General features: G+C 42.9%; 3 non-coding genes across 3 annotated transcripts; all 3 read right to left on the bottom strand.

Annotated features, from left to right (window-relative positions):
- Nucleotides 1–757: 757 nt before the first annotated feature.
- TRNAC-GCA (transfer RNA cysteine (anticodon GCA)) lies at nucleotides 758–829 on the bottom strand. The gene has a single exon. It is a non-coding gene; the product is annotated as a tRNA-Cys (tRNA).
- Nucleotides 830–1,841: 1,012 nt separating this feature from the next.
- Nucleotides 1,842–1,913, bottom strand: TRNAC-GCA (transfer RNA cysteine (anticodon GCA)). Its single transcript has one exon. It is a non-coding gene; the product is annotated as a tRNA-Cys (tRNA).
- Nucleotides 1,914–5,093: 3,180 nt separating this feature from the next.
- On the bottom strand, nucleotides 5,094–5,165 carry TRNAC-GCA (transfer RNA cysteine (anticodon GCA)). Its single transcript has one exon. It is a non-coding gene; the product is annotated as a tRNA-Cys (tRNA).
- Nucleotides 5,166–12,543: the final 7,378 nt, after the last annotated feature.

The raw sequence follows: 12,543 nt of genomic DNA, 5'->3' as shown, positions 1-12,543 counted from the left end.
GGGAAGAGGTTTTTACGGGACACCTTATCATTTGAGGATTGGTTACCACACTCACTGAGATGGTGATGAAGTATGATTGTTTTGGGCCAAATTATGGTGGAAAAACATTTCTACGTACCACTACAATTCGGTATTTGGTAGGTACACCCAAACACCCCTTTCGAATACCTTCTATCTAATACATCAGAAAAAGCCATTTTGCGTTTGCAAATGGCCTGATTCTTCAGACCAGCCTTCTGGCAACTACAATGATAGTTCGTACATCTTGCACGTAGGCAGAGCTTTTAAGGAGAAATTAAATAGTTCCTACGTTGCATAAAAATTAAGTGCTTCAAACAAACACATACTTTGCATGCACAGAGAAGAGGTGGAATATATGTAAGACTGAAGACACAGGTGAAATGAGAAATAGATTGACTGCTTCGCTGCCAAGTTTTATACGCCATTTCTTCAGTGCAATACAAGAAAGCACCAAACAGTATAACAAAGTTGTCAATTGGTTTCATAGTCCATTCCCTTTGTTTAGTGCTGTGAAAGGAAGAGCCGAATTCCAAAATTTATCAATGATGTTTCAGAAATTTCCCAAAGGGAATACCAAGCCGAGTGTTAAAAACTGCATTTACTCACAGGCTTTGAGCAGGAAACACTGACATGCTATTAAAGTGCAATATCCAAGGGAACACTGACTCTGTCAAAGATGATCCAAATGGAATTGATGAAAAGTCCAAATTACAAACAACAGAATCAAAATAGGGTTAGGGGACACCCGGATTTGAACCAAGGACCACTTGATCTGCAGTCAAATGCTCTACCACTGAGCTATATCCCCTGCTTTTTAAAAAAATCAGAATGACAAAATATCGGTACATCATGAAAGAGTGTGAGGATCATACTAAGTTGTGCCAGAAAGTACAACCTTGAAACTGTGGAACAGGAGAAGTAGTCCTTAATATTATTTATTAAAGGAAAACTGGATCTTTTAAAAAACAGATTTATTTGTTTCATTGTTATTTTATTTGAATAGGCAGTGGTACATAGGATCAATGCCTCTACATACAATGATTGTTTTGAAACATTCTTAAAGGGGAAGAGGTTTTTACGGGACACCTTATCATTTGAGGATTGGTTACCACAATCACGGAGATGGTGATGAAGTATGATTGTTTTGGGCCAAATTATGGTGGAAAAACATTTCTACGTACCACTACAATTCGGTATTTGGAAGGGACACCCAAACACCCCTTTCGAATACCTTCTATCTAATACATCAGAAAAAGCTATTTTGCGTTTGCAAATGGCCTGATTCTACAGACCAGCCTTCTGGCAACTACAATGATAGTTCGTACATCTTGCAAGTAGGCACAGCTTTTAAGGAGAAATTAAATAGTTCCTACGTTGCATAAAAATGAAGTGCTTCAAACAAACACATACTTTGCATGCACAGAGAAGAGGTGGAATATATGTAAGACTGAAGACACAGGTGAAATGAGAATTAGATTGACTACTTCGCTGCCAAGTTTTATACGCCATTTCTTCAGTGCAATACAAGAAAGCACCAAACAGTATAACAAAGTTGTCAATTGGTTTCATAGTCCATTCCCTTTGTTTAGTGCTGTGAAAGGAAGAGCCGAATTCCAAAATTGATCAATGATGTTTCAGAAATTTCCCAAAGGGAATACCAAGCCGAGTGTTAAAAACTGCATTTACGCACAGGCTTTGAGCAGGAAACACTGAAATGCTATTAAAGTGCAATATCCAAGGGAACACTGACTCTGTCAAAGATGATCCAAATGGAATTGATGAAAAGTCCAAATTACAAACAACAGAATCAAAATAGGGTTAGGGGACACCCGGATTTGAACCACGGACCTTTTGATCTGCAGTCAAATGCTCTACCACTGAGCTATATCCCCAGCTTTTCAGTAAAATCAGAATGACAAAATATCAGTACATCATGAAAGAGTGTGAGGATCATACTAAGTTGTGCCAGAAAGTACAACCTTGAAACTGTGGAACAGGGGAAGTAGTCCTTAATATTATTTATTAAAGGAAAACTGGATCATTTAAAAAACAGATTTATTTGTTTCATTGTTATTTTATTTGAATAGGCAGTGGTACATAGGACCAATGCCTCTACATACAATGATTGTTTTGAAACATTCTTAAAGGGGAAGAGGTTTTTACGGGACACCTTATCATTTGAGGATTGGTTACCACAATCACGGAGATGGTTATGAAGTATGATTGTTTTGGGCCAAATTATGGTGGAAAAACATTTCTACGTACCACTACAATTCGGTATTTGGAAGGTACACCCAAACACCCCTTTCGAATACCTTCCATTTAATACATCAGAAAAAGCCATTTTGCGTTTGCAAATGGCCTGATTCTTCATACCAGCCTTCTGGCAACTACAATGATAGTTCGTACATCTTGCACGTAGGCAGAGCTTTTAAGGAGAAATTAAATAGTTCCTACGTTGCATAAAAATGAAGTGCTTCAAACAAACACATACTTTGCATGCACAGAGAAGAGGTGGAATATATGTAAGACTGAAGACACAGGTGAAATGAGAAATAGATTGACTGCTTCGCTGCCAAGTTTTATACGCCATTTCTTCAGTGCAATACAAGAAAGCACCAAACAGTATAACAAAGTTGTCAATTGGTTTCATAGTCCATTCCCTTTGTTTAGTGCTGTGAAAGGAAGAGCCGAATTCCAAAATTGATCAATGATGTTTCAGAAATTTCCCAAAGGGAATACCAAGCCGAGTGTTAAAAACTGCATTTACTCACAGGCTTTGAGCAGGAAACACTGAAATGCTATTAAAGTGCAATATCCAAGGGAACACTGACTCTGTCAAAGATGATCCAAATGGAATTCATGAAAAGTCCAAATTACAAACAACAGAATCAAAATAGGGTTAGGGGACACCCGGATTTGAACCACAGACCACTTGATCTGCAGTCAAATGCTCTACCACTGAGCTATATCCCCAGCTTTTCAGTAAAATCAGAATGACAAAATATCGGTACATCATGAAAGAGTGTGAGGATCATACTAAGTTGTGCCAGAAAGTACAACCTTGAAACTGTGGAACAGGAGAAGTAGTCCTTAATATTATTTATTAAAGGAAAACTGGATCTTTTAAAAAACAGATTTATTTGTTTCATTGTTATTTTATTTGAATAGGCAGTGGTACATAGGACCAATGCCTCTACATACAATGATTGTTTTGAAACATTCTTAAGGGGGAAGAGGTTTTTACGGGACACCTTATCATTTGAGGATTGGTTACCACAATCACGGAGATGGTGATGAAGTATGATTGTTTTGGGCCAAATTATGGTGGAAAAACATTTCTAAGTACCACTACAATTCGGTATTTGGAAGGTACACCCAAACACCCCTTTCGAATACCTTCCATTTAATACATCAGAAAAAGCCATTTTGCGTTTGCAAATGGCCTGATTCTTCAGACCAGCCTTCTTGCAACTGCAATGATAGTTCGTACATCTTGCACGTAGGCAGAGCTTTTAAGGAGAAATTAAATAGTTCCTACGTTCCACAAAAATTAAGTGTTTCAAACAAACACATACTTTGCATGCACAGAGAAGAGGTGGAATATATGTAAGACTGAAGACACAGGTGAAATGAGAAATAGATTGACTGCTTCGCTGCCAAGTTTTATACGCCATTTCTTCAGTGCAATACAAGAAAGCACCAAACAGTATAACAAAGTTGTCAATTGGTTTCATAGTCCATTCCCTTTGTTTAGTGCTGTGAAAGGAAGAGCCGAATTCCAAAATTGATCAATGATGTTTCAGAAATTTCCCAAAGGGAATACCAAGCCGAGTGTTAAAAACTGCATTTGCTCACAGGTTTTGAGCAGGAAACACTGAAATGCTATTAAAGTGCAATATCCAAGGGAACACTGACTCTGTCAAAGATGATCCAAATGGAATTGATGAAAAGTCCAAATTACAAACAACAGAATCAAAATAGGGTTAGGGGACACCCGGATTTGAACCACGGACCTTTTGATCTGCTGTCAAATGCTCTACCACTGAGTTATATCCCCAGCTTTTCAGTAAAATCAGAATGACAAAATATCAGTACATCATGAAAGAGTGTGAGGATCATACTAAGTTGTGCCAGAAAGTACAACCTTGAAACTGTGGAACAGGGGAAGTAGTCCTTAATATTATTTATTAAAGGAAAACTGGATCATTTAAAAAACAGATTTATTTGTTTCATTGTTATTTTATTTGAATAGGCAGTGGTACATAGGACCAATGCCTCTACATACAATGATTGTTTTGAAACATTCTTAAAGGGGAAGAGGTTTTTACGGGACACCTTATCATTTGAGGATTGGTTACCACAATCACGGAGATGGTTATGAAGTATGATTGTTTTGGGCCCAATTATGGTGGAAAAACATTTCTACGTACCACTACAATTCGGTATTTGGAAGGTACACCCAAACACCCCTTTCGAATACCTTCCATTTAATACATCAGAAAAAGCCATTTTGCGTTTGCAAATGGCCTGATTCTTCATACCAGCCTTCTTGCAACTGCAATGATAGTTCGTACATCTTGCACGTAGGCAGAGCTTTTAAGGAGAAATTAAATAGTTCCTACATTGCACAAAAATGAAGTGCTTCAAACAAACACATACTTTGCATGCACAGAGAAGAGGTGGAATATATGTAAGACTGAAGACACAGGTGAAATGAGAAATAGATTGACTGCTTCGCTGCCAAGTTTTATACGCCATTTCATCAGTGCAATACAAGAAAGCACCAAACAGTATAACAAAGTTGTCAATTGGTTTCATAGTCCATTCCCTTTGTTTAGTGCTGAGAAAGGAAGAGCCGAATTCCAAAATTGATCAATGATGTTTCAGAAATTTCCCAAAGGGAATACCAAGCCGAGTGTTAAAAACTGCATTTACTCACAGGCTTTGAGCAGGAAACACCAAAATGGTATTAAAGTGCAATATCAAAGGGAACACTGACTCTGTCAAAGATGATCCAAATGGAATTGATGAAAAGTCCAAATTACAAACAACAGAATCAAAATAGGGTGAGGGGACACCCGGATTTGAACCAGGGACCTCTTGATTTGCAGTCAAATGCTCTACCACTGAGCTATATCCCCAGCTTTTCAGAAAAATCAGAATGACAAAATATCAGTACATCATGAAAGAGTGTGAGGATCATACTAAGTTGTGCCAGAAAGAACAACCTTGAAACTGTGGAACAGGAGAAGTAGTCCTTAATATTATTTATTAAAGGAAAACTGGATAATTTAAAAAACAGATTTATTTGTTTCATTGTTATTTTATTTGAATAGGCAGTGGTACATAGGACCAATGCCTCTACATACAATGATTGTTTTGAAACATACTTAAAGGGGAAGAGGTTTTTACGGGACACCTTATCATTTGAGGATTGGTTACCACACTCACTGAGATGGTGATGAAGTATGATTGTTTTGGGCCAAATTATGGTGGAAAAACATTTCTACGTACCACTACAATTCGGTATTTGGAAGGTACACCCAAACATCCCTTTCGAATACCTTCTATCTAATATATCAGAAAAAGCCATTTTGCGTTTGCAAATGGCCTGATTCTTCAGACCAGCCTTCTGGCAACTACAATGATAGTTCGTACATCTTGCACGTAGGCAGAGCTTTTAAGGAGAAATTAAATAGTTCCTACGTTGCATAAAAATGAAGTGCTTCAAACAAACACATACTTTGCATGCACAGAGAAGAGGTGGAATATATGTAAGACTGAAGACACAGGTGAAATGAGAAATAGATTGACTGCTTCACTGGCAAGTTTTATACGCCATTTCTTCAGTGCAATACAAGAAAGCACCAAACAGTATAACAAAGTTGTCAATTGGTTTCATAGTCCATTCCCTTTGTTTAGTGCTGTGAAAGGAAGAGCCGAATTCCAAAATTGATCAATGATGTTTCAGAAATTTCCCAAAGGGAATACCAAGCTGAGTGTTAAAAACTGCATTTACTCACAGGCTTTGAGCAGGAAACACTGAAATGCTATTAAAGTGCAATATCCAAGGGAACACTGACTCTGTCAAAGATGATCCAAATGGAATTCATGAAAAGTCCAAATTACAAACAACAGAATCAAAATAGGGTTAGGGGACACCCGGATTTGAACCACAGACCACTTGATCTGCAGTCAAATGCTCTACCACTGAGCTATATCCCCAGCGTTTCAGTAAAATCAGAATGACAAAATATCGGTACATCATGAAAGAGTGTGAGGATCATACTAAGTTGTGCCAGAAAGTACAACCTTGAAACTGTGGAACAGGAGAAGTAGTCCTTAATATTATTTATTAAAGGAAAACTGGATCTTTTAAAAAACAGATTTATTTGTTTCATTGTTATTTTATTTGAATAGGCAGTGGTACATAGGACCAATGCCTCTACATACAATGATTGTTTTGAAACATTCTTAAAGGGGAAGAGGTTTTTACGGGACACCTTGTCATTTGACGATTGATTACCACAATCACGGAGATGGTGATGAAGTATGATTGTTTTGGGCCGAATTATGGTGGAAAAACATTTCTAAGTACCACTACAATTCGGTATTTGGAAGGTACACCCAAACACCCCTTTCGAATACCTTCCATTTAATACATCAGAAAAAGCCATTTTGCGTTTGCAAATGGCCTGATTCTTCAGACCAGCCTTCTTGCAACTGCAATGATAGTTCGTACATCTTGCACGTAGGCAGAGCTTTTAAGGAGAAATTAAATAGTTCCTACGTTCCACAAAAATGAAGTGTTTCAAACAAACACATACTTTGCATGCACAGAGAAGAGGTGGAATATATGTAAGACTGAAGACACAGGTGAAATGAGAAATAGATTGACTGCTTCGCTGCCAAGTTTTATACGCCATTTCTTCAGTGCAATACAAGAAAGCACCAAACAGTATAACAAAGTTGTCAATTGGTTTCATAGTCCATTCCCTTTGTTTAGTGCTGTGAAAGGAAGAGCCGAATTCCAAAATTGATCAATGATGTTTCAGAAATTTCCCAAAGGGAATACCAAGCCGAGTGTTAAAAACTGCATTTGCTCACAGGTTTTGAGAAGCAAACACTGTAATGCCATTAAAGTGCAATATCCAAGGGAATACTGACTCTGTCAAAGATGACCTGAATGGAATTGATGGAAAGTTCCAATTACAAACAACAGAATCAAAATAGGGTGAGGGGACACCCGGATTTGAACCAGGGACCTCTTGATCTGCAGTCGAATGCTCTATCACAGAGCTATATCCCCAGCTTTTCAGTAAAATCAGAATGACAAAATATCAGTACATCATGAAAGAGTGTGAGGATCATACTAAGTTGTGCCAGAAAGTACAACCTTGAAACTATGGAACAGGGGAAGTAGTCCTTAATATTATTTATTAAAGGAAAACTGGATCATTTAAAAAACAGATTTATTTGTTTCATTGTTATTTTATTTGAATAGGCAGTGGTACATAGGACCAATGCTTCTACATACAATGATTGTTTTGAAACATTCTTAAAGGGGAAGAGGTTTATACGGGGCACCTTATTATTTGAGGATTGGTTACCACAATCACGGAGATGGTGATGAAGTATGATTATTTTTGCCAAATTATGGTGGAAAAACATTTCTACGTACCACAACAATTCGGTATTTGGAAGGTACACCCAAAACACCCCTTTCGAATACCTTTCATTTAATACATCAGAAAAAGCCATTTTGCGTTTGCAAATGGCCTGATTCTTCAGACCAGCCTTCTTGCAACTGCAATGATAGTTTGTACATCTTGCACGTAGGCAGAGCTTTTAAGGAGAAATTAAATAGTTCCTACGTTGCACAAAAATGAAGTGCTTCAAACAAACACATACTTTGCATGCACAGAGAAGAGGTGGAATATATGTAAGACTGAAGACACAGGTAAATGAGCAATAGATTGACTGCTTAGCTGCCAAGTTTTATACGCCATTTCTTCAGTGCAATACAAGAAAGCACCAAACAGTATAACAAAGTTGTCAATTGGTTCATAGTCCATTCCCTTCGTTTAGTGCTGTGAAAGGAAGAGCCGAATTCCAAAATTGATCAATGATGTTTCAGAAATTTCCCAAAGGGAATACCAAGCCGAGTGTTAAAAACTGCATCTACTCACAGGCTTTGAGCAGTATGGCCGGGATGCCCGCCACCCCCTCCCAACACATATCCCCAAGGATGGGAAGTCGGACAATAGTTGAACTTTTGGAAGACGGGAGGGAGTCACCCTCCCGGCCGTATTTATTAAAATATGAAACAAAATTTAAAACATTAAATAAAAGTTTCATCATTATGCATTATGTACAATTTGTCATTTATTACATTTCGATGCAGTCATGTACTTTTGGCTAACATCCTGAAAATGCATACACTCTAATTCAAATTGTACATCCTAGAATTAAGGGCCAACGGCAAGGTCTTAACCGGTGTCAGATCCCTACTACCAAACTCCCGCCCTCACTGTGTGAGCGGCGCATGCGCAGAGGGCTTTACCCTCATTGCCAACTGTAACTTCCCTTGTCGTGGTGGGCGCCCCCTTTCTACTCGACGCCATCTTAAAGGGTCGTCCGAGTTCCCGTATGAGGTCTCTGTAGGAAGGACAGCGTGGACTCTTCCCCCCAACCCCACACTCTCTATCCGCCGTCGCGGATATCCGGCCCCCGGGAAATTAGTAAGGAGGGGCATATAACCGCCTCCCCCCCTGGGAGGGGCCCATGGCCATCTCCCCCTAGGCGCCCCATCCTTAGTGGGTGCCGCCTCCCCATGGAAGGGGCCAATGGCCGTCTTCCCCCGGGCGCTCCCATCCATTGTGGGTGGCGCCCCACTCTAGGGACCTTTAAATTACTGCTCACCGATCATGACCTTACCGTCACAGACCGGATAGTTGACCGACTATCCGGTCCCCCCCAACTCCTCCTATAGGTCATGCTTCCTCAAACCTCTTAGCCATGCAACAAAGTCTCCTATGAGTAAATCATTCCCCTCCCTGGACAGGTGAACCCCATCGTTCAGATACATATGGTCACCCCGGATACACCCATGTGGAATGACATGCAACTGTGCAGAACGGAACAATCTACCAATTTAATTATTGACCCGTTTAACTGAATGGTTCAGAGCTGACACCGAAAGGCCCCCCTGCCACCTCCTTCTAGGAATCATGTGGGACCAGGCCATCGTGCACCCCGGGACTCTTTTAGCCAACCAGCTAACAGCCGACAAGATTCGTTCAAGTAACACTCGTCTACCCAGTGTCACCAAATCGTTGCCTCCCAGGTGTACTATGACTACAGATGGCGGTGACCTATGCCGCCCTAAAAGTCCCTCGAAAAATGACTCAAATTTGTCAAAAACGAGCCCACCTTTCCCATGGAAAGCCACTCTGAACCCGTATTCCCCAGGTGCGTGAATCGCGTCACCTTCCTTGAATACGTCACCGGCGCGCCTCACGTATGAGTGGCCCACGACCCATGCCATCCTCTCTCCAGTCGGTGATCTCTGACCGCTGGTCTCTTGATGCAGGGTCGACCTCCAATTCCGCCCTGCATGGCAGGCTCGCGAAACTGCAAAGTAAACAAAAGACAGAAAACGTGAGTGCATGTCAATTGATCACTTACAACATGTGCAAGCGCACATACCTCTTGAAGCAATTCGAGGACCAACGGCACAATTTTTTCACTTCCTCAGCACTCTGACCCCTGGCTGTAGCCTCAGTAGCAGCCCCTATCCTAAAGGAGTGGGTCCCAAAATCGCACGGGTCCATGCCTGCGTCAGCGATTCCCAGTGCCAGCACCCTCTGAAACTGAAATCTCGTCAGAGGGGTGCCATCCTTGTGTCGTAGCAAGCTCCCCCCCAAACGGCCGCTCTTAGCGCCAAATAGTCTTCCACACATTTCAACGGGCAGACGGGGGACCCACGCTTGCGCTGTACGACCACACTATCTCCCATAGCCCCCTGGTCAGTCTTGGACCTGGCTATCATGATTACCATCGAATCACCCCTTATCTGGATGTGATCCCTGCACAAACCTCCCTCCATATCTCTCTTGTTCTTTGCGACAAGCTCGCTCACCCTCATGGCCCCATGGAATGCCAATGTGAACGCTGCCCGGAACAGAACTGTTTCGTAATGGGAGGAACACGTCTCATCCAGCTTTGCTAAAAGCAGAGACAGTCTGTCTAAGCCAATCGGGTGCCTCGTATCTTTCTTGCAACCCTCAAGGCGCTGCCAGCCGCGAAGGGCTTTCTTCACCAAAAAAGAACCTGTAGGGTCTTTTATGCCGTGTACCTGGGCCATGAAGGAAATGGCCGCCCTATGCCTACCGGCCGTTGCCACTGATCGGCCCTTCCTGTGTAGTGCTACCAGGTACCCCAGGACGGATTCCTCCTGACCCCAATTCCGACTCCCTGCAGGACCCAAATATGTGCAATAGGAACGAAACGCTCCTTCGTATGCTTTCCTTGTCCTGGGGGCTAGACTCGCTGCCACGAGGTCTTGTAATCCGAGGCACCGATTAACCACATTGCTTCTGGGAATGGTGCTGCCTCTGGGTCTGCTGTGGGCAGATAACCCCTGAATGCCTGCATATGTGAACGAGAGAGTGCATCAGCCGCATGATTCAGTACACCTGGCACATGTTTTGCCCTGAACAGTACATTCAGTCTCATGCACAGCAGCACAATCTCTTTCAACAATCTCAAGATCATTTTGCAGCGTGCTGCCTGTTGGTTAATGCAATCAACAACCGTCATATTGTCGGACCAAAACACCACTGAGCGGCCCCTGAAGTGGTCAGCCCATGTCATCAGAGCAACCCAGATGGGGAATAACTCCAGGAACCCAATGTTACCTGTGAGACCGTTGGAGTGCCACCATGTTGGCCATGTTTGTGCTGACCATCGATCACCTAAGATGGCGCCAAAACCCACGCTCCCTGCCGAGTCTGTCCATAGACCTAATTCCTCCGAAGACTCTGGCGGGGAGCTCCAGACGACTCGACCGCTGAAGTCCGCCAGAAATGCCAACCAAATACGCATATCCTGGCGAACCTCTCCAGACAGTCTCGTACGGTGATGAGCCTCTTTGAGACTACCCATAGCTTGCGCGATAGAGCGCAAAAATGGGCGGGCCATGGGAATCACCCTCAAGGCAAAATTAAGCTGACCCACTGTTTGTTGTAACTGGTGCAGGGTCACTTTCTACCCCCCAAGGCATTGCATCAAGGAAGCCTGGACTTGATCACTTTGTCTACTGGTAGTCGGAAACACCCCTCCACAGAATCGAGCTCAATTCCCAGAAACTCCAGTGAAGTAGATGGTCCGACCGTCTTACCTGGTGCCAATGGGACACCAAATTCATAGATGAGGATGCAGAAATCATACAGCGCCTGCGCGCAATTCGTATCCCCGGCTGCCCCCAAAAACAGAAAGTCATCCAGATAATGCATAACATGTCTCTGCCCTGTAGCCTCGGTAAATGCCCATTCCAAAAAACAGCTAAACATCTCAAAATATGCACACGAAATGGAACAACCCATGGGCATACATTTATCCATGTAATAACTTCCCTGAAATGCAAAACCTCTAGCAGGCGCTGATCCTGCGGGTGCACCGGAAGCAACCGGAATGCTGATTCGATATCACATTTCGCCATCAGCGCCCCAGGGCCTAGGTGGGTTAATATGGCCACGGCATCGTCGAACGATGCGTATCGTACCGAACAAACTTCTGGGTCAATGGCATCATTCACTGAGGAACCCCTAGGAGCAGAAAGGTTATGTATGAGTCTAAACTCCCCCGGATCTTTTTTCGGGACAACCCCTAACGGGGAACAGATGAACTCGGCCACCGGCGGGCAGGAAAAGGGGCCAGCCACTCGTCCTAAACTGACCTCTTCAGCTATTCTCTTTTCTGCCACGCCTGGGTTGTGCCGTACCGATAACTGGTTTCTACAAAAGGAGTTCCCCCGAACCTCCCCCGCCGGGATGTGGAAGCCATGTAAGAATCCCTTCCTCAACACCCCAGCGGATACATGATCAGGGTATTTGTTTAACCACGGAATCATAACCATGAGATCAACGGGTGTAGGCAATCGGTTACAAAGGTCTACCTCACTCCTGCTTAGGTCCACCTTTTCCTCCCGTCCCACCATTTTTTGATCTACATGCACTTTCCGGGTGTGAGGAATTCCCACAGCCGGCACACACATGCTTAAACTTGCATGTCCCCTGTGGTCTGTTACAATTGCCTCGATTGAAGCCCCAACAGACCCCTCCTTTTCCGCCATTCCCGCCAACTCTAGGCTGATAGCCCCCACCTGTGCCTGCTCGAAAGGGCACCCCGGGCTTTTGGCGGACCACTCCGGACCCGCTCCCGCCTGGCGAGGACGTACCTGTCGCCCCTGGCAGGAGTTGCTTGTGCCATGACACCGAGTCCAAACAATCCCAAGAC

The sequence above is a fragment of the Lissotriton helveticus genome, chromosome 1_2 (assembly GCF_964261635.1).
Source record: "Lissotriton helveticus chromosome 1_2, aLisHel1.1, whole genome shotgun sequence".
NCBI lineage: Eukaryota > Metazoa > Chordata > Amphibia > Caudata > Salamandridae > Lissotriton > Lissotriton helveticus.
This window is presented reverse-complemented; position numbering and strand designations above follow the sequence as displayed.